General features: G+C 35.1%; 1 protein-coding gene across 1 annotated transcript in view; it reads left to right on the plus strand.

The window, feature by feature from the left end:
* The first annotated feature begins 1,710 nt into the window (after positions 1 to 1,710).
* The window catches only part of LOC148940879 (uncharacterized), a 47,880-nt gene continuing 27,251 nt past the window's right edge, over positions 1,711 to 22,339 (plus strand). Inside the window, exon 1 of the mRNA XM_089104872.1 lies at positions 1,711 to 1,822. The gene's annotated coding sequence lies outside the window, so the exon portion shown is untranslated. The remainder of the gene's footprint in view (positions 1,823 to 22,339) is intronic.

Here is a 22,339-nt window from a genome sequence, read left to right on the forward strand (position 1 = left end):
CGGAGGAAACTCCTCGGTATTAGTCTCTTGGAGAAGGTGACATTTTTTTTTATTTTTAGATCTTTTTTTGCTTGCAGATAAGGAATGCTTTATCATTGTTTTTCCTTTTTTAATTGAAGATCTACCGGGAAAATCACGGAACCATAATAGCCTTTATTTAGTTAAAGAATTACTAAAGAAACAGTCATTTTTGAGTTTATGTTTGATTTCTAGAGTTACTATTAAATAGTATTTCGAACTAATTAGTCGTTTTCGGGTTTTCCCAATACCGTTTATCTGAAAACTGAAAAGAGGCAGGTGAAGGAAACTCCTCGGTAGTAGTCTCCTGGATAAGGTGACATTTTTTTTTAACTTTAGATCTTTTTTTGCTTGCAGATAAGGAATGGTTTATCATCGTTTTTCCGTTTTTAATTGAAGATCTACCAGGAAAATCAGAGAACCATAATAGCGACGAAATCTCAAAATAGTGCCTGGCTAGTCGGAAGATGGGGTTTTCATAGTACATACATAGGTTCTTGCTAGGCTATTCTCGCTCAGATACTGTGGTACCGAAGAGTCTTAATAGCTATGCAGGTCTGAAACAATCACAATCTTGAACTAGTTTTGTTTCTTATATTTGGTCCATTATGTACCGTTAAACTAAGTTTAACTGATTGAAGATGACTTTAACTCGTTAATTCTTTGAACTTCTTGTCGGAATTTTGGTTCATTTACACTGTTGTTGTCCAGTTCACTCAATCCCATTACGGGCCTTGCCAAAGCTAAAATCAACCTTTACAAAATTGTTAATATATTCCATAGTTCTTCCAACTGTTGTTTATAATAATGGTGGCACCTTGGTTTCCTGTATTTTCTTTTCCTTTGAGATTTTTGGAATTTTTCTTGGTTTGCTAGGTTCTTGGTGTTGCTTCTCGTGATCATTTTTGTTGAGTAGAATGCAGGCTATATATTTGAAAGAATGCTTTTTGTTCTGTCTTATCCTGTAATTGGACTTCAGCTGTGATTACTTGTCTTTCCAAATTATTATATATTGATATGTTTAATTGAAATTGTTTTCGCGTTGATAATAAATGATGAAAAAATGTGTTTATTTTTTACTCGACAGACTCAGTTCAAAAATGGAATATTCTAGTGAGTTCAATCCAAGTTCAATATGGATTCTAGCTGAATTCGACACGAGGAGTAAATTAAAAGTACCAGGAATCAACTTATCTCTTTAAATTTTAGGATTGAAAACTGGAAACTATTGTTATTTCCATATTAATTTGCCAAAGTAGCACATTTTCTTTTGGTTTCAAGTAGCCGAACTTTCCAGAGGCGTAATTGCGCTCCTTTCAAAACTCTATGTTCATGTTATACATACACTTCTGCCTTTCATTCAAGCTTTACAAATCACTCTTTTTTTTAGATATTGTAGTGGTGGGAATTCTAGGCTTCAATCTGTTGTTAGTGGAAAAACGCCATTTCTGTGAACAAGCCCTGTCGCCCTCTAAAGGTCTTATTATTTGGAGCTTAAAAGATGGCGCAAACGTAGAAAAGGCGTACCTGCGAGTGACGCGAAGCGTCGTGAGCGGCAAATTTTTTCGTACCTTTGCCAACAGTGCTTGCCATGGATTTTTTTCTTCGGCTGGTGGCAACCCTGTATGTGTGTCTAGCCACTATTTATTGAAACGAAAATTTATTACGCGGGATTTTCAAAACAAAGAATCATTGGCATAGTTTAGTCAACTGAAGTTTATTTACAGTTGCATGATTGATCTCAGCTCAGTAGTGTGATCTTTCAGGATTGGAAAATAATATTTCAACGGCTGAAATCTTAAGTGTAAAATCTATTATTTTGGTTTTCTTTTTATATCATTCCATTCATGTTAGGCTGGATAACTTTTTATTTTGATAGATGGCCTTAATGCGCTACTGGTCAAAGGTAAGCATTTTTATTATGCAGAAGACTTTGCTACTCTTCTCAAATACAGAACACATGCAGGAAGTGAAGTTTGGTTAATGCTAATGAACTAAAATGAAACTAGGCTAGGCTAATAGCTTATGAAAAAATTTGGGCTATAGGCTATAGGGTAAGACACCCAGTAGTCGGCCACCTGCCTATTCTCGGACAGAATCTTTGATAGGAATGAATCATCATCCTATTCACGGACAAAAGTCTCCAATTCCTGTCACCTGTAATGAATTAATCCTTTTAAAAACTTTTTGACATTTAAACTACTCTAATTACTGTATTATACCACCTAGAAACTTAATTTTTGTACAGTTAAAATCCTGTTTCTTTTGTGAACAAGTAGGTTACTAATTCAAATAGTTTCGATTGTACAGCGCTTCCTATTTTTAAATTTACTAAGAAGTGTCAAATCTTCCTATAGACGGACATATAGGAATCACTCATGTACATAGTTATTACGCAATATTGCTTTGTTCCTTTCATTGATTTCCTGTTATCGGCTTTCGTCAACCTTCATGAGACGGGTTTTCGTCCGCTTGTTGCTAGGACTATAGGCAGAACCTGCTAATTCATGATTTGGCAAATTCGTGATTCATGATGGCAAACCAAATATTAAATTGTAAAATGTTTATTAATATAAGAAATTTTTTATTTAAATTTGATTTTCAGAGAAGATAATAATTCAGATTGGAATTATTGAGAAAAGTGATTATCCTTGTTATTCAATGTGGGCAGGTGCGGATCAAGGATTTTTTTTTTTTGGGGGGGGGGCAAAATAGGTGGATTCTATAAAAAAATTACGGGGCGCAATGTAGGTTGATCTGATAAATTTGCATCAGGAGTAAGTTTAATTAACGCAAACTTGAGTTAATTAAGTAAATTATGCTCTTTAAGAATATATTAATCATTTTTGTTGGAAATGAATTTTAGCCCCCACCCCTATATATACCAATTCAGGGTATATATTTGCACATTAGGGGGGTGGGGTTAATTTTATTTCTGTGTAAATGAGAGGTAAGTTTCAACTTCCCCCTCACCCCCTAATGTGCAAATATATACCCAGAATTGGTATATATAGGGGTGGGGGCTAAAATTCATTTCCAACAAAAATGGGTAAATATATACCAAATCATATTATTAAGTTAGGAATAAAGTGAATACACCATTCAATGCTTTTTTTTATGCTGATTACAAATGTAATAATCATTTCTATCGGAAATGAATTTCAGCCCCCCCCCCTATATATGCCAATTCAGGGTATACATTTCTACATAAGGGGGGTAATCTGATGTAAATCGTTTCTGATGTAAATCGGAGGTAAGTTTAAACGTAAGTTTAAGATAAATATTCAGATTGAAATTATTGAGAAAAGTGATTTTCCTTGTTATTCAATGAGGACAGGTGCGGATCAAGGATTTTGTTTTTTTTTTGGGGGGGGGGAAATAGGTGGATCCAATAAAAAATTTAGGGGGGCGCAAAATAGGTTGATCCGATAAACTTGCGTCAGGAGTAAGTTTAATTAACGCAAACTTGAGTAAATTAAGTAAATTACACTACTTTAGGCTACACTAGGGGGGCGTGCACCCCTCACCCCCTCCCCGCTGGATCTGCCACTGAATGAGGGGAACTGGTAGTCCCCTGTACAATGTTTTCAACTATGCAAGATTCCAATGGTACACTTTTCATATTGATCTGACACTATTTTTGATGTGCTTTAGGCTTTTTTAGAAATCATCATAAACTTGTTTTTGGAATAAACTTTTACTTTTAAAATGAACCAAAATAATAGTTACCATTCCTGAATCAATGTCCCATGGCAACTTTTTCTTAATAGTAATTTTTTTTTCAAAATCTTTTTAACTTTTGATTAATATGGGTGTTTGTTTATCCTTTACTTGGTTACACCTACCTCTGCACCCCTGACGGTGGTGGATCCAAAGGCGGGGAGGGGGTTCATCCCCTAGCAGTACCTCACTCTTTAAGCCAAAGATTTTTTAGTTCTTTCATAATAGCTGTTTATGCTAAATAACGGCCTTTGCGATTAAGGGGTTATTTTTAAAGAACTGGAACAAAATTCGAACTTAAGCTTAAAGAGTGAGGTATTGACCAGTAGGCGAGCCCCCTAATATAGGCCTACATATTAAAAATATATGAATGTAGAAGTTCGTTAAGTAAGTTAATTCGTAAGTTATGTATCTTTATTACTAATAAAAACGTTCGTAAATAAAATTAAATAAGTTTCGAGAAAGCCATTTAACCAAATAAAAGTAAAATTAATATGCAAATTTTGTTTCAATTATTCATGTACGATGACCCAAAATCAAAACGTGCATCAATTCAAAAACGTTAAAAAATTAAATAAAAAAACATGTTTTTTTAACTGAAAGTAAGGAACAACGTTAAAACTTAAACAGAAATTATTCTGTATATGAAAAGGGCTCTTCCCTCCTCAATGCCTCATTCTTTAAGCTAAAATTTGACTCTCTCACAACTCTTATTTTCGTTAATCAATAAAAAATTTGTTAATCCCCCACCTCGTCAGCAGCTACACCCAAAATATGCTTGTTTTGCTTTGTTTTTTTTGCTTTGGCATTCTTCAAGACAAATATTGAGCTTTCTACTGTGAAAAGGCGCCTTTTATTATTTCTTCGCTTTCAATCTTGTATATACGTGACTGAAATATAGCCCCTTATAGAAAAGAATCCTTCGTCCTGGTGTCTTAATTTAGCTTAAATTCATTTTTATTATCGGATTTCAATCAAAATTAAGTGCACCTGCCCCATCAATATTGGTCTAACATGTTACTTCAATACATGACAAGTCTCACATTAATTTTTCTAAACGGCAAAAATAAAGAAAAAAAGGAATCGATATGCGACTTCTCAAACAAAAACAGCTGTCAAAAGCAATTAAGAAATCCTTTCTGGTTTCAAATGATTTGCATAACCCACTTTCCGAATTTTGTACCGCAACAAATGGCCATCTTTGAAAGTATTAGCCTATTAAAGATTTTGAGGATTCTATGGAGAGGGGCATAGTCTTGTCAACTTGCAGAAACATTGGTACTGGTGCATTATGTTGGCACTGCTAAAAAAATCAAGTTTGGTTCATGCTAATGAAATGAAATAAAATAGGATGAATGTGCAATAATTTGTAAACAAATTTGGGCTACATATGTTGGCTCAACGGAATTGTTGTTGTCATTTTAATGACAAAAAATATCATTTTATTAGCGGGGACCTCGATTTTAATAACCGAGTAATGGAAAATTTTCTGCGGGAGCAAATTTGTACTAGGGGGCTGGTTATTTGTAGGGAAACTTCCATAAAGGATGGAATTTCTGTTTTTTTTCTGGGAAGAGATGGGTTAAACAAAAAAAACTAAAACCCTTTTTTTTAAAACAATTTTGAAGTTTTTGCCGCAATATCAGCAATAAGTGTTTTCAGATATGGGTTCAAATGCCTGGCTGTGGCTCTGGATCTAAAACCTATTTTGTATAGGTCTTGATTTACTACGCAGATACAAGCCCTACTTGAGCCTGAAAACAAAGCTAAAACCAATTTTGGCTCCCAAATTTTTGCAACAAAATTCTATTTTTTTTTCCTGAAAAATCCCCAAATCTTGAAGACTTGTCCCCGAAAATTCCCCAAATTTTTAAGACTTGTCCCCAAATTTTAATTTTCGAGAGTGGAAGCCCTGTACAGTATACCTGCATGATGCGAAAACACCAAAATTTGTTTACCTACATTTTTGTTACATTTTTACAAGTCAGACAAACATTTCGTTTTTGGGAGGGGGGGGGGTGTTCAACTCCCCCCCTGGGCACAGCCTTGTCCAAGGAAAAAAATTTGCTATTGTAAAAGGAAACCAGTAACGAAAAACCTGTCAAATAGGCTGTTTGCAAGAGAACGCTATAGATAAAACATTGCAAAGCTGTAGTTTCTCATGGAGTTACAATATTTTAACAAGTGGTTTTTGGTGTTTAAGGGGGGGGGAGGTACCTAGGTTAGTTTATGTATTTAACCTAAGTTTTTTATTGTTTCAAAAAATAAAGTTGTGTAACAGATTCAAACTTTAGCGTAAAGAGCGAGGCATTGAAGAGGAGACAGTCCGTTTCATATACAGAATAATTTCTGTTAGTTTTAAGTTTTAATGTTGGTCCTTACTTTCAGTTAAATTTTTTTTATTTAATTTCTGAACGTTTTTGAATTAATGCAGCTTAGATTTTGACTCACCGTACATGAATAATTAAAACGAAATTTGCATATTAATTTTACTTTTATGGCTAAATGGCTTTCTCAAAATTTTGTTCTGATGTAACTTACGAATTAACTTACGTGACGAACTTCTATATTCGTTTGTTTTATTACGTATATTAGGGAGTTTGCCCCCTAGTCAATACCTTGCTCTTTACGCTACAATTCGAGTTTTGTTCGAATCACAAACCCCTGAATCACAAACCCCTGAATCACAAAAGCCTGTTACTTAGCATAGATAGCTCTTTTGAAACTACTAAAAAAAGACTCTAGTGAACAGGGCGCGGTATTAACTAGGGGCAAGCCCCCCCATATACGTAATCATTTCTGTTTGTTTTAAGTTTTAACGTTGCTCCTTACTTTAAGTTGAAAAAATTAGTTTTTTTATTTAATTTCTGATCGTTTTTTAAATAATCCGGCGCTCCCTTCATAGAAATGTCCCTTCCCCCAAGGAAACATCCTCCATGGAAGAATCCTCCCCCGTAACCCTTTCCTCCCCCCCCCCTCCCATCAGAAAAGAATCCCTCCTGAAAGCACAAAAATTCAGCTTAAAACTTCCATAATGCATACTCTACTGTGACATCTTTGCCGGAAATTAATTTTTAAACCCTCTCTCTTAGATAAAGCTTTTATATGCACCTAATTTGACAAAATTCTATTCTGTCTTCAAACTTCAATTTGAGTATCATCACCCTTTCCTTATCATACGTTTAAAATTATCAAAACATCAATGATACCACTACCTAAAACGAACACCTGGGATAGCTACGCGAAAATTTATCATTCTTTGGCCGTTACTTCGAAAGTGCATAGTTACACAAAGATTTTTGGTTATGTTAAACATAAGTAAGGGGATACAAACTTGTCATTCCCTTTGCTTAAGGAAAGAGTCTTCTGTGACCATTTAGATTTTTCTGTGACCATTCATGATTTTACTGGACAATATTGGAAAGCAGGAGGCATGATAGGGAAACAATTAGACTGTATGATTTAGTATAAAAAGGTACATAAAAATAATACGTTTCCAGTCTTGCATCTAAAAATAAAGAAACACGTACAGTACTTGTATGTTGTAGCGCCAATTTCAAGTTATTGATCTAATTCTAACAGTTTTCGATTACTAATAATAATGAAATATCAAAAAGATTATTTAAATATTTCAGAACCAAACGGGGCTATATATTGGCACCGTTGGGGGGGGGGTAATGATAGTGGGTCGGCATGCAAAATGAGCTAGCTAAAACTCTTCTTTATATTATGAAGTACGAATTTTTTTTTTACTTTACCTTGTCTCAATACTTTACCCCCACCCCCCTAATGTGCAAATATATAGCCGAAATTATATATTTCCATCTATTCTGTCACTTTTCTTTGTCCCACTCTAAGCTGAAAGAAACTAACGAAAAACCGGTTCACAGTGCGTCAATTGATGTAGAACGCTATAACATAGGAGCTATAACATAAAAGCACCAAAATTACAGTCAACTTAAACTAGTTTTTTGATTTTTACAACTTGGTAATTATATATCCAAGTTGGCTTTTATTGCAAATAAATGAGATGATATTTCAGCTCTTTTTAATTTATTGACCAATTTCAAGTTCCCAACAAGTGCAATGCACATTTCCATTTTTTTCTGGAGGGGGCAGGGATTTCTGTGTTTCTGTCTTTTCTGAATTTTTGTGCCCCTAGATTTCAAACATATTTTCCCCCCCCGCAGTCCCCCGGCTCTTTTTTTTTGCCACCACTCTTCCCGCGCAGCCTGAAAAATTCTTAATTTGGCATTTTCAACGAGAATAGTATTTTCTTGGTATTTTTATTAAAAGTTTTCGTGACTTTGACCTATACTTTCGTGAGTTGATACCACTACTTTCTTTTGGAAAGGCGCGAAATAACTATACACCTTTCAACACCTTCATCGAAACTCGGCCACCAAACACGGCTACGAACTAGAGCTACGTACACAATTACTGTTTGTTCGATAATTAGTAAACTTCTTGAAAGGGTTCTCTTCCCGCAGCGACAATCAGTTTGGGTTCAGAAGTGGCATTGGAGTTCAAAATGGACATGCTGTTTTCCCTGATTAATTTTAAAAAAAACGAAGTTTTTCCGAGGGAAGTAAAGAGCGAAGTTGAAACTTAAAACGAACACAAATTAGTACTTCACAGATTATCTAACATATATCAATAAAACTAGTACAAATAAGCCAACTAATTATGTTTCCCTATACTTTTAGGATTATACAAAACTACCGCTTTACTGAAAACGTAAAATAATATAGGAGTTTTGGTACAGTAAAAGAAAAACAATTAAGGACACTTTTTACACAATACAAATATTATCAATCCCTTTTCGGATCAATCCCTTTTAAGATAAAGTAACAATCCAGATTTGGATTTTGCTTTTTTTTTACATTTAATTTGGTATTACTTCTGCACAATGGCTGAGTTCAATGACTGGCTCTCGTTTTGGTTCTGAAAAGGACATACAATTAGTCTGTAAACAAGTTGAAGTAAAGCCATCTTGATAGTATTAGGACTGGTGTAAGACTATGAAATGCCTTATCGATTCGTTTAGTGTTGTTAAGCTACATGCTTACTTTTGATTCTTAAATTAATAATCCTGTTTTTTATACTTGACTTTTGTGTTTTCAGTAAAGCGCTAGTTTTGTATAATCCTAAAAGCATAGAGAAACATAATTAGTTGGTTTGTTCCTACTAGTTTTATTGATATATGTTAGATAGGCTGTAAAAGTAATAATTTTTATTCGTTTTAATTTTCAACTTTGCTCTTTACTTCCTTCGGAAAAACTTTGTTTTTTTAAATAAATTTTATTAAGAATACACTTTACTTGACGTTCAAGTAGCGCATCAAGAATATGATATGCTTAGACTTCGCTAGGGGGCACGCGCCCCCCTCACCACTCCCTGGATCCGCCACAATTAGCTGTTATCCGTTAGCTTATGGGTTTTTTGCAAAAGGGAGTGACAAATCTAGGGGGAAAGCCCCCCGCCCAAATTATATAGGACGAATGTAAAATAAAATAGGAGGAATTTATAATAATTTAGAAACAAATTTGGGCTATATATTTGCACATTAGGTGGGGGGGGAAATCATACCATATATTAAATACGTAACCAAACCTAACCTAGGGACCTTTCCCTCCCTTAAATCCCAAAAATCCATGGTGTGAATATTGACACTCAGTGAGAAATCATGGCTTTGCAGTCGGATCTATCTCTCAATATCTTGCAAAAAGCGACTTTGACAGGTTTCGGGACTGTTTTCCTTGTACAATAGAACATTTGTTCCCTTGGCCACGGCAGTACCCAGGGGGGGGGTTAGGGGTTTGCCCCCCCCCCCCCCAAAAAAAAATAATGGTCAGACGTGTAAAATATGCAGTGCCAGCATAATGCGTAAGTACCCAATTATGTTTTTTTTTGTTTAACCACCTCCCCCCAGTAAAATCATTACTTCCCTCCCTTATGGCAGTTTCCCCACAAAAAACCGGCCCCCGCGTACACATTTGTTCCCGCAGAAAATTTTCCATTACTCGGTTATTAAAATGACAACAACAATTCCGTTGAGCCGAAATATATAGCCCAAATTTGTTTACAAATTATTGCATATTCATCCTATTTTATTTTTTTTCATTAGCATGAACCAAACTGGATTTCTTTAGCAGTGCCCACATAATGCACCAGTACCAATGTTACTACAAGTTGATAAGACTATGCCCCTCTCCATAGAATCCTCAAAATCTTTAATAATACTTTCAAAGATGGCTATTTGATGCTGTAGAAACTTTGTAGAGTAGGTTATGCAAATCCTTTGAAACAAGAAGGGATTTCTTAATTACTTTTGACAGCTGTTTTCGTTTGAGAAATTACGTATTGGTTCCTTTTTTTCTTAATTTTTACCGTTTAGAAAAATTGATGTGAGACTTGTCAGGTATTGAAGTGACATGTTTGACCAATGTTGATGGGGCATGTGCACTTAATTTCGATTGAATTCCGATAATAAAAATCAATTTAAGCTAAATTAAGACATCAGGACAAAGGATTATGGAGTATTCTTTTCTATAAGGGGCTATATTTAAGTCACGTATATACAAGACTGAAAGAAAAGAAATAATAAAAGGCGTCATTTCACGGTAGAAAGCTCAATATTTGTCTTGAAGAATCCCAAAGCAAAACAAGCATATTTTGGGTGTAGCTGCTGACGAGGAGGGGGATTAACGAATTTTTTATTGTTTAACAAAAATAATAGTTATGAGAAAGTCAAAATTTAGCGTAAAGAAGGAGGCGTTGAGGAGGGGACAGCCCCTTTCATATACGGAATTATTTCTGTTTAAGTTTTAACGTTGTTCCTTACTTTCAGTTAAAAAAAACTTGTTTTTTTATTTAATTTTTGAAAGTTTTTGCATTGATGCAGGTTTTGATTTTGGGTCACCGTACATGAATAATTAAAACAAAATTTGTATATTAATTTTACTTTTATTTGGTTAAATGGCTTTTTCAAAACTTATTTAATTTTATTTATGAACGTTTTTATTAGTAATAAAGATACGTAGCTTACGAATTAACTTACTCAACGAACTTCTACATTCATATATTTTTATTATGTACATTAGGGGGCTCGCCTACTAGTCAATGCCTTACTCTTTAAGCTAAAGTTCGAATTTTGTTCCAGTTCTTTAAAAACGACCCCTTAATCACAAAGGCCGTTATTTAGAATAAATAGCTCTTATAAAAGTACTAAAAAATCTTTGGCTTTAAGAGTGAGGTACTGACTAGGGGATGAACCCCCTCCCCCCTCTGGATCCACCACTGTCATGGTTGCAGAGGTAGGTGTAACCTAGTAAAGAACAAACAACAGCCCATAGTAACCAAAAGTTAAAAACATTTTGAAAAAAAATTACTATTGAGAAAAAGTTGCCATGGGACATTGATTCAGGACTGGTAACTATTATTTTGGTTTGATTTAAAAGTAAAAGTTTATTCCAAGAAGAAGTTTATGGTGATTTCTAAAAAAAGCCTAAAACACATTAAAAATAGTGTCAGATCAATATGAAAAGTGTACTGTTGGAATCTTTCACAATTGAAAAAATTGTACTGGGAAATACCAGTTACCCTCTTGCTGTCGCAGCTCAAGTGAGGAGGGGGAGAAGGGGCGCACGCCCCCCTAGTTCAGCCTAAAGTAGTGTAATTTACTTAATTTACTCAAGTTTGCGTTAGTTACTTACTCCTGACGCAACTTTATTGGATCAACTTATTTTGCGACCCCTAAATTTGTTTATTGGATCCACCTATTTTAACCCCCCCCCCCAAAAAAAAAACAATCCCTGATCCGCACCTGTCCTCATTGAATAACAAGGAAAATCACCTTTCTCAATAATTTCAATCTGAATATTTATCTTGAACTTACCTCCGATTTACATCAGAAAAAAAATTTGCCCCCCCCCCCCGTATGTAGAAATTTGTTTTTTTAAATAAATTTTCTTAAGAATACACTTTACTTGACGTTCAAGTAGCGCATCAAGAATATGATATGCTTAGACTTCGCTAGGGGGCACGCGCCCCCCTCACCACTCCCTGGATCCGCCACAATTAGCTGTTATCTGTTAGCTTATGGGTTTTTTGCAAACGGGAGTGACAAATCTCGGGGGACAGCCCCCCGCCCAATTTATATAGGACTAATTTAAAATAAAATAATAGTAATTTATAATAATTTATAAACAACCTTGGGCTATATATTGGCACATTAGGGGGGGGGGGAATCAGACCATATATCAAATACGTAACCAAACCTAACCTAGGTACCTTTCCCCCCCTTAAACCACAAAAATCAATCATGTAAATATTGACACTCAGTGAGAAACCACGGCTTTGCAGTCGTTTATCTATAGCGATCTCTTGCAAATAGCCTATTTGACAGGTTTCGTGACTGGTTTCCTTGTACAATAGCAAATTTGTTCCCTTGGCCAAGGTAGTACCCAGGGGGGGGAGTTAGGGGATTGACCCCCCCCCCCCAAAAAAAAAAAAATAATGGTCAGACTTGTAAATTATGCGGTGCCAGCATAATGCGTAAGTACCCAATTATGTTTTTTTTTGTTTAACCCACCTCCCCCCAGAAAAAACAGAAATTCCATCCCTTATGGAAGTTTCCCCACAAAAAACCGGTCCCCTAGTACGAATTTTCTTCTGCAGAAAATTTCCCATTACTCCGTTATTAAAATCAAGTTCCCCGCTATTAAAATGATATTTTTTGTCATTAAAATGACAACAACAATTCCGTTGAGCCGAAATATATAGCCCAAATTTGTTTACAAATTATTGCATATTCATCCTATTTTATTTCATTAGCATGAACCAAACTTGATTTCTTTAGCAGTGCCCACATAATGCACCAGTACCAATGTTTCTACAAGTTGACAAGACTATGCCCCTCTCCATAGAATCCTCAAAATCTTTAATAATACTTTCAAAGATGGCCATTTGATGCTGTAGAAACTTCGGAAAGTGAGTTATGCAAATCCTTTGAAACGAGAAGGGATTTCTTAATTGCTTTTGACAGCTGTTTCCGTTTGAGAAGTTGGATATTGATTCCTTTTTTTCTTTATTTTTGCCGTTTAGAAAAATTGATGTGAGACTTGTCAGGTATTGAAGTGACATGTTTGACCAATATTGATGGGGCATGTGCACTTAATTTTGATTGAATTCGGATAATAAAAATGAATTTAAGCTAAATTAAGACACCAGGACAAAGGATTATGAAGTATTCTTTTCTATAAGGGGCTATATTTAGGTAACGTATATACAAGATTTAAAGAAAAGAAATAATAAAAGGTGCCTTTTCTCAGTAGAAAGCTCAATATTTGTTTTGAAGAATGCCAAAGCAAAACAAGAATATTTTGGGTGTAGCTGCTGACGATGAGGGGGATTAACAAATTTTTTATTGTTTAACAAAAATAATAGTTATGAGAAAGTCAAACTTTAGCGTAAAGAACGAGGCGTTGAGGAGGGGACAGCCCCTTTCATATACGGAATTATTTCTGTTTAAGTTTTAACGTTGTTCCTTACTTTCATTTAAAAAAACTTGTTTTTTATTTAATTTTTGAACGTTTTTGCATTGATGCAGGTTCTGATTTTGGGTCACCGTACATGAATAATTAAAACGAAATTTGCATATTAATTTTACTTTTATTTGGTTAAATGGCTTTCTCAAAACTTATTTAATTTTATTTACGAACGTTTTTATTAGTAATAAAGATACGTAGCTTACAAATTAACTTTCTCAACGAACTTCTACATTCATATAATTTTAATATGAACAATAGGGGGCTCGCCTACTAGTCAATACCTTCCTCTTTAAGCTAAAGTTCGAATTTTGTTCCAGTTCTTTAAAAATGACCCCTTAATCACAAAGGCCGTTATTTAGAATAAACAGCTCTTATAAAAGTACAAAAAAATCTTTGGCTTAAAGAGTGAGGTACTGACTAGGGGATGAACCCCCTCCCCCCTCTGGATCCACCACTGTCATGGTTGCAGAGGTAGGTGTAACCTAGTAAAGAACAAACAACAACCCATAGTAACCAAAAGTTAAAAACATTTTGAAAAAAATTACTATTGAGAAAAAGTTGCCATGGGACTTTTATTTAGGAATGGTAACTATTATTTTGGTTTGATTTAAAAGTAAGTTTATTCCAAAAAGAAGTTTATTGTGATATTTAAAAAAAAGCCTAAAACACATCAAAAATAGTGTCAGATCAATATGAAAAGTGTACTGTTGGAATCTTGCATAATTGAAAACATTGTACAGGGGAATACCAGGTCCCCTCATTCAGTCGCAGATCCAGCGGGAGGGGGCAAAGGGGTGCATGCCCCCCTCCCCTAGTTCAGCCTAAAGTAGTTTAATTTAATTAATTAACTAAAGTTTACTTTAGTTAAACTTACTCCTCACGCATTTTTATCTTTTTAAATTATTTGGCACCCCCTCATTTTGTTTATTGTATCCAAATATTTTGCGCCCCCCCCAAAAAAAAAAATCCTTTTTCTGCACCTGTCCTCATTGAATTACAAGGTAAATCACCTTTCTCAATAATTCCAATCTGAATATTTATCATAAACTTACGTTTAAAATTACCTCCGATTTACATCAGAAACAAAATTTGCCCCCCCTTATGTATAAATATATACCCTTAATTGGAATATATAGGGGGGGGGGGCTGAAATTCATTTACGAGAGAAATTATTATTGTATTTGTAATCAGCATAAAAAAAGGCATCGATTGGTGTATTCACTTAATTCCCAAATAAATAATATGTTTTGATATATATTTACACTTTTTGTTTTTTATGGATTTTTTGCCCCCACCCCTGTATATAATAATTAATGGTTTATATGTTAACCGAAGAGGGGTGGGGGGGGAGTTTTAAATTAACACAAAATTAAATCAGAAATAAAAGTACCCCCACCCCCCTACGTTGCAAATATAAACCCTGAAATGGCATATAGGCCTATTGGGATGGGGCTAAAATAAATTTACAACAAAAATGATAATTATATTTTTAAAGAGAATAAAAAAGAGCATTAAGGAGCATAAATTACTTAATAAACTCAAGATTGGCTTAATTAAACATACTCTTGATGCAAGTTTATCTGATCATCCGATTTTGAGCCCCGTAATTTTTTTTTATTTGATCCCCCTCTTTTGCCCAACGTAATTCGTGTCCCGCGTAGCCCTTGCTTCAGTGTAGTTCGTTTTAAAAGTAAAAGTTTATTCCAAAAAGAAGTTGGTATGGTGGTTTCTAAACAAAAGCCTAAACCACATCAAAAATAGTATCACATCAATATGAAAAATGTACCATTGGAATCTTGCATAGTTGAAAACATTGTACAGGGGAATACCAGCTCCCCTCATTTAGTGGCAGATTCAGCGGGGAGGGGGCGAAAGGGTGCAGGCCCCCCCTAGTTTAGCCTAAAGTAGTGTATTTTACTTAATTTACTCAAGTTTGCATTAATTAAACTTACTCCTGACGCAAGTTTATCGGATCAACCTATTTTGCACCCCCTTAATTTTTTTTTGGATCCACCTATTTCCCCCCCCCCCAAAAAAAAACAACAAAATCCTTGATCCGCACCTGTCCTCATTGAATAACAAGGAAAATCACTTTTCTCAATAATTTCAATCTGAATATTTATTTTAAACTTACGTTTAAACTTACCTCCGATTTACATCAGAAACAAAATTTGCCCCCCCCCTTATGTAGAAATGTATACCCTGAATTGGCATATATAGGGGGGTAAAATTCATTTCCAATAGAAATGATTATTATATTCGTAATCAGCATAAAAAAAGGCATCGAATGGTTTATTCACTTTATTCCTAACTCAATAATATCATTTGGTATATATTTACCCATTTTTGTTGGAAATTAATTTTAGCCCCCACCCCAATATATACCAATTCAGGGTATATATTTACATATTAGGGGGTGGGGGGGGGAAGTTGAAACTTACCTCTCATTTACACAGAAATAAAATTACCCCCACCCCCCAACTGTGCAAATATATACCCTGAATTGGTATATATAGGGATGGGGGCTAAAATTCATTTCCAACAAAAATGATTACTATATTCTTAAAGAGCATAAAAAAGAGCATTAAAGAGCATAATTTACTTAATTAACTCAAGTTTGCGTGAATTAAACTTACTCCTAATACAAATTTATCAGATCAACCTATTTTGCGCCCCTTATTTTTTTTTTTATTGGATCCACCTATTTCGCCCCCCCTCCCCCCCCCCCCAAAAAAAAATCCTTGATCGGCACATGCCCACCTTGAATAACACGTATAATCACTTTTCTCAATAATTACAATCTGATTTATTATCTTATCTAAAATTAAATTTGTAATACAAATTTGTAATAAACCTTTAAAAATTAATTTTTCATTTGCGAAATGGTGATTTACAATCTGAAGCTATTTTGAAATTAGCTTGGCCGAGATTACAGCATATAGACAACAAAACTGGGAAAACCATATTTGTTGCTAGTGGCCATGACTAGGGAGATTGCTGGTTGGAAATAGGCAATAGTGCATCATAGCTATTGACAATGAGCCATTTGTATGTATGACTTTAGGTGGAATCGTCACTTGTTATTAATTCAATAATAGGAGGCGCTGTACTAGGCAAAACTATTTGAATTAGTAACCTACTTGTTCACAACAGAAACAGGATTTTAACTGTAAAAAAAATTAAGTTTCTAGGTGGTATAATACAGTAATTAGAGTAGTTTAAATGTCAAAATGTTTTCAAAGTGATTAAAGTGTCCGACTACTGGGTGTCTTACCCTATTTACACATTAGGGGGGGGTAAAGCATAGCATATATTAAATGTGTAATATAGCCTAACCTAGTTACCCCTTATCCCCCCTAAACCTCAAAAAACAGTAATTTTTTACCTAATCATATTATTGACTTACAAACAAAGTGAATACACCACTTGATGCCTTTTTTATGCTCTTTCCAAATATAATAATTTTTTTTATCAGAAATTAATTTTACCCCCAACCTTATATACCAATTCAGAGTATATTTTTGCACTTTAGGGGGGTGGGGGTAAATTTTATTAATTAGGCTAGGCTACTGACTCCTAATCAACCTTCAGTTGAGGAACTCAACATGATGTATATGGCAATGTTTAAAGGTGTTGTAAAACAGATCTGTGATCTAACTCAGGCTATAACTTCTGTTTTTGAACTGCCTTCTAAATTATTGCCATAACATTTTCAAAATGCAGTCTGTAGCTTGAATAACTCAGTTGAAAACCTACATAGAGATGGTTCAAGTTTTCCCACAATGTCAGCAGACACCATCAGTCCCAGCAAATCAGAAAGGAATTGTAAAGGAAAGGAGTTTATACCTAGCCCAGAAGGTGCTAAAACTAGGCTACAGAGACCTAAGTTAGCCCCTTCTCAGACAAATATCTAGTTATGTCTCTACCATTTATCCTTGAATTTGGCATGGATGATTAAGCATAAACTTGTTATGGGTGACCAGGCATTATGGACACTTTTTCACAGGATTTCAAATAACTTTTCAGTAAGACTCTTTTTGCACATCTGATTCTACCGACATTAACTTCAGTATACTAGCTTTATTTGACCTATTCATAACAAACTTGTACCTCTTACCAGATTGTCATGGGAAGTGATCAAACAAAAAGTGGCAGAAGTGTCCATGTACCTGGAATACTGGGGTATAATGGACACTTGGTATGGGTAATTTGAACACTGATGTCCATTATACCCTGGGTTGTTAAAATCAGAAATAGAAGAGTAGATAACTGAATATTTCTTGTGTGTACATTAAAAATGTTTTGAATACATATAAAAATCATAACTACTTGACGTCAAATTGGGACAAGTTCAATTGAAAGACAAGCTGTTCTGCTTGTTGCATAGTGCCGCCAATAAAGGATGAAGGCCCTATGTTCATTTTTATGCTGGCTCTATTGAATGTAAAAACCTGATCTGTCCGCTTAAACTTCATGAATGGCAAAAGTCTCTTCAAATATAGTATCTCATACTCGTCTTCCTCCTGAGAAATGATCTCGCCAATTGAGTAGGTGGAAATTTTACCTCAAAGACAAGGACATAGTCACCAGTTTTCACATCTTCATAGTCGACGTCTTCCACAATCTCTGCATGCATGCTTTAATCATCAGAGCCACTTAGGTGCAATTCTTCTTCCATTTCATCCTGAGTACTATCTATGTTGTCAAAACTCAAGGCTTTTTTCCCCTTTTGCTTGGTAACTTTTGTCTTGTTACTTCTCACTTTTTTATTTTCTTTGGCCTTTTCTGATTGTTCAGCAAAGTCTTTCATCATTTGGTTTTTTACAGGTGTATTGGTGGGTACAATGCTTTTGATCCTTTTGTAGTTGGTAGTATTTTTTCTGGCACTGGCTTTAGGGTGAGGGGAAATCTGTTCAAGAGAGACATTTAGGGGTACAGGTGCTTCTTCTGGTACTTTGAAACATGCATTAGAAGATGTGCTTGTTTGAGACAGATCATTGTCTTCAGGAATATTAAAACTCGGAGAAGCTGGTTCTGCACAATCAGAGACATAGGAGCTCAAGAATTTGGAATCAGTAAAAATGTCATGGTTGAAGGGATAAAGCCAGACTGAATATTTTGTGGCATGAAAGCCAGTGGAAAAGCACTGCCAAGCAGTTCTGCAATATTATCAATCTTGATAAGCTGACCAGGGTGGTTAAGCATCCATGCATCAGCAGCTCCATTGTAGTGAGCTTTCAGTGGTCCAAAAACAGATCTATCAAGGGGCTGAAGCTTGTGACTTGTATGGGGTGAGAACATAAGAATTACAATTCTGTTTGATTTAGCATATTCCAGTGATTCTGGACTAATGTGGCTCACATGGTTGTCTATGATCAATAGGACCTTTGAGACAAGACTGCATCATGTGTGCTTTTGAAAGTGTTTTAAAAATTCAACAAAGTTTTCAATGGTCATCCACCCGTTTACATAAGCAGTACCTTTCATGCCAGTAGGGGCACCAGAAACCATGCGTTTTTTGAAGTGAACACGAGGAAAGACCATAAAAGGGGGAATTGCTGCACCTGTAGCGCTAACAGCACAACATACTCACCCCTCTTGGTTGCAAGTTCACCCCTCTCGACTGATGTCAGTTGACCAACTTGCTTAGTGCCTTTTGGAGCAATCACTTTCTTAGGTTTCTGCACAGTTGTAAGGCCGGTTTCATCAACATTCCATATAGCATGGGCTTCAAATTTCTCCTTTTCTAACACAGCTGAGTAGTTGTCAAAAAGCTCATTGACTGTTGCTTGACTGAACGCTGTTGCCTGAGCAATGCTTGTAGCCTGAGGGGCACAGATAGACACACCTGGGTTTCTCTTCAGGAATGAAGTAACCAATCCGCACCTGCAATTTTTTTATTTTCCCAGCTGTCCAGCAAACTGATAGGCCAGAGGAGGACATTGTGTGGGGCTGAGTTGGTAGTGCAGCTTGCTAGCTTTTGTAAGATAATCATTTAGATTCTTTTCTTTGATTGCACTTAATATTTTTTTAGTGCCTCTATCAGCTTTAAATACCTGTGGTTCCTTACTCTCAAGTTCATTTAACAGCACTTCCTTCTACAGTTCTACCCATCTTATTAGGCTTGCTCTATGAATGTTGAGTTGCATTGCTGTTTTCTTTTTGGAAACACCGTTGTAAATCATTATCAAAGCTTCTTTAATTGTCTGCTCGTCTTTTAAACCCCTGGTTAACTTTCTTAGATAAGTTCTTGCCATCTGAAACAGAACAAGCTATTATAATCTGGGTGTGGAGCAGAATTTCCAGCAAGTGGGGCATCATGGACACCCTTGTCCATATTACCCTGGTCATTGGTGTCCATATTCCCCCTAAATCAGTTACAATAAAAAACTTAAAACATGTCCACTCCATGAAGTGCCGTTTCAAATTGTAGTTATCCAATTCCTAGCTTAAGTAGCACTCTCTTAAACTTGGCTTAAACACTATCTGTAACTAAATACTGCTTGCTGGCAATCTTAATACAGTAAAACCAAGAAATTTACTTTGCCTTGGAAAACTGCAAATTTATAATCTCAGGAATGAATGTGTAATTCAAGCAACAGAAGCCATTAACTATGTGTTTCTACCACTAATGCCACCTATTTTGGCTATAATGCATTTTAATCAAGAGTCACCAGGAGTGCATAAGAATGAGGTGTCCATATTACCTGAGTGTCCATAATGCCCCGGTCTCCCCTAAGTAATTTGGTTAAGACTACTGGTTTTGTTCATTCCTAAAAATTTTAATGCTTGTTTTTTTTTTGGTTTTTTTTTAGAGTTGTCTTATTTGTATTTGCTTATATTTTGATTTAGGTGATAAGTTACAAGTTATTTGTATTATTTATTATTATTGAGTTGTTCAGCATTTTGATTGCTTTTTGATAATGTAAATTGCATCATTTTGGTTTCTGTTTATAAATGCTTGCAGTTATTGCTGGTGACTAACCCTTATAAATAGCAAGATAAGTGGTAGATGGCTCTATATTATTGTAATCTTGTAGGCCATGTTGTCCTGAAGTGACACCCAAGCAAGCTAGTGGTTACAGAAGGCACAGATAAACCAAGTGATACAAATGCATATGACCTTTTGATTGAACTCATCAAACCTCAAACAACAACAACAGCATAGGATATATTTTCTCATAGATTTTGTTTGATATTTATAACTCATGAAAAATAATTAATTTTTATAGGGATATTTGTAGCGCAAACCATAGGCTAGGCTACTGAAACTGGTTTCTTAGCCTGCCTTAACCATCATGTAATATTAGCCAACCCTGACTAAAGTTTGACTGAATTTAAAAGATCTCCATTCATTAGAGTAAAAGTAAAATTCTTGGGGGTACCCATTTATGATTGTGGTAAAATTCTAATTTAGCTACTTTGTGCTATCTTGGAAATGGGTTAGGTTAGCAAAATGAAACTTTCAGATAACCTGGCATGGGCACAAGATGCCAAGGGCATGTTTAGCAGATGAAGGATGACATATTGCCAAAGATTGTCCTTTTCTGCCAACCATCTAGGGCCAAACTTAGAAATCAGAAGAGGGTTAACATAGTAGCTTGGCAATACCTTCCCAGAGTATTTTTTGGCTCTGGATTCAATATTTAAGGTTTTATTTTCCTAAGCTAACCCTTTTCCAAGATAGCAAAAAGTAGCTTGTCTGGAATTTTACCTTATATTCAGAAAGAACAGAAAAAGGCATTGAATGGCATGATCACCTTACTCCAAGGTCAATAATTCAAACCAGCCCATATTTACAAATGCAAGTAGCCTATCCCAATTGACAATTGCTGTAAGTTATTAAGTACCATAAGGATTTTATATCACTCTGAATCTTTATTTTTATATAGACTTTGGCTATATCTAGACCTATTTGGGGAATGTGTAGTAAGTTAGGCTATTAGAAATATGACCTTAAACACTACAAATTGCAAGAAATTAGAGCTCTAAAGGTGCTACTCATTTTGTTTTTTAGTTTTTTCCTTATAAGTGTATATGGTGTCCATGATGTTACCAAGTTTTGCTCACTAACTCCTTCTTGCTCTTTAAATAGTTCAAGTTAATACAGACTAGCACCACCTAATCTTGTTTCTCAACTACCTTGTAGTGTTCCTAATAGTGTTTCTTTGTCTGATGCTTACCTTTCTTTGGCTTCTATTTCAAGTGTTTGTTCTGCAAAAACTTGCTTGCCTACTGTTTCTTCTTTGTTGTTAAACAGTGCTGTAGTCAATAATATTATTAGTTCTTCAGCATCTCTATACTCTAGTTTCTTCTACAATAACTTGCTTTCCTACTGTTTCTTCTCTGTTGTTTCATAGTCCTGTATTCAATAGTATTATTAGTTCTTTAGTTCCTGAATACTCTAGTCCTGCATCCTCTTTGATTCCTATCCCTCATCCTCTTTGACCATCAGATTCCTACCATCAGAACTTTAATTATGTATACTTAAAAGAAGATGTGGATGTTGCAGCAATTACAGAAGTCGCACAAAGGAAGACCTTGTCAACCTTATCACCTGATGAAATCAAAATCTATGGTTACCAACTGGTTGGTTGAAAAATTACTATAAAATATATCACACTTTAGAAACTAGAGCATTTACTACATTTTGTCTTTGGATTTATACCTCTAAAATAGAAAACAATATATGGTCCAGATTTTTCTTCCCTTCAATAGCTGATTTAATCTAGTTTTTAAAATCATTTCCTGATATGAGGAAGACAAATAAGATATTTAACTGAAGCACCGTCAGCTTCAAGCCCAGTAAGTCAAAGTCCCATTTCAAAGCAGAAAAAAAGACACAACAACAAACAGGCCAATAAATTGAGACAAATCAAAAAGACATTTGGTATCAAGAACATAAAATGCCTTTAAATAGAATTTCATTTTTAACTGGATTAGAAGAAAATTAACACACAACAACAAAGAACATTTGATGAATCAATGAATAATTGTTTATCGTCAAAGTGTGATGAATTTGTTGCACTTGTTGAAAACCGGAAACCCCA

This window comes from Artemia sp. Qi Xiang Cuo, chromosome 19 (genome assembly GCF_049724085.1).
Source record: "Artemia sp. Qi Xiang Cuo chromosome 19, ASM4972408v1, whole genome shotgun sequence".
Lineage (NCBI taxonomy): Eukaryota > Metazoa > Arthropoda > Branchiopoda > Anostraca > Artemiidae > Artemia > Artemia sp. Qi Xiang Cuo.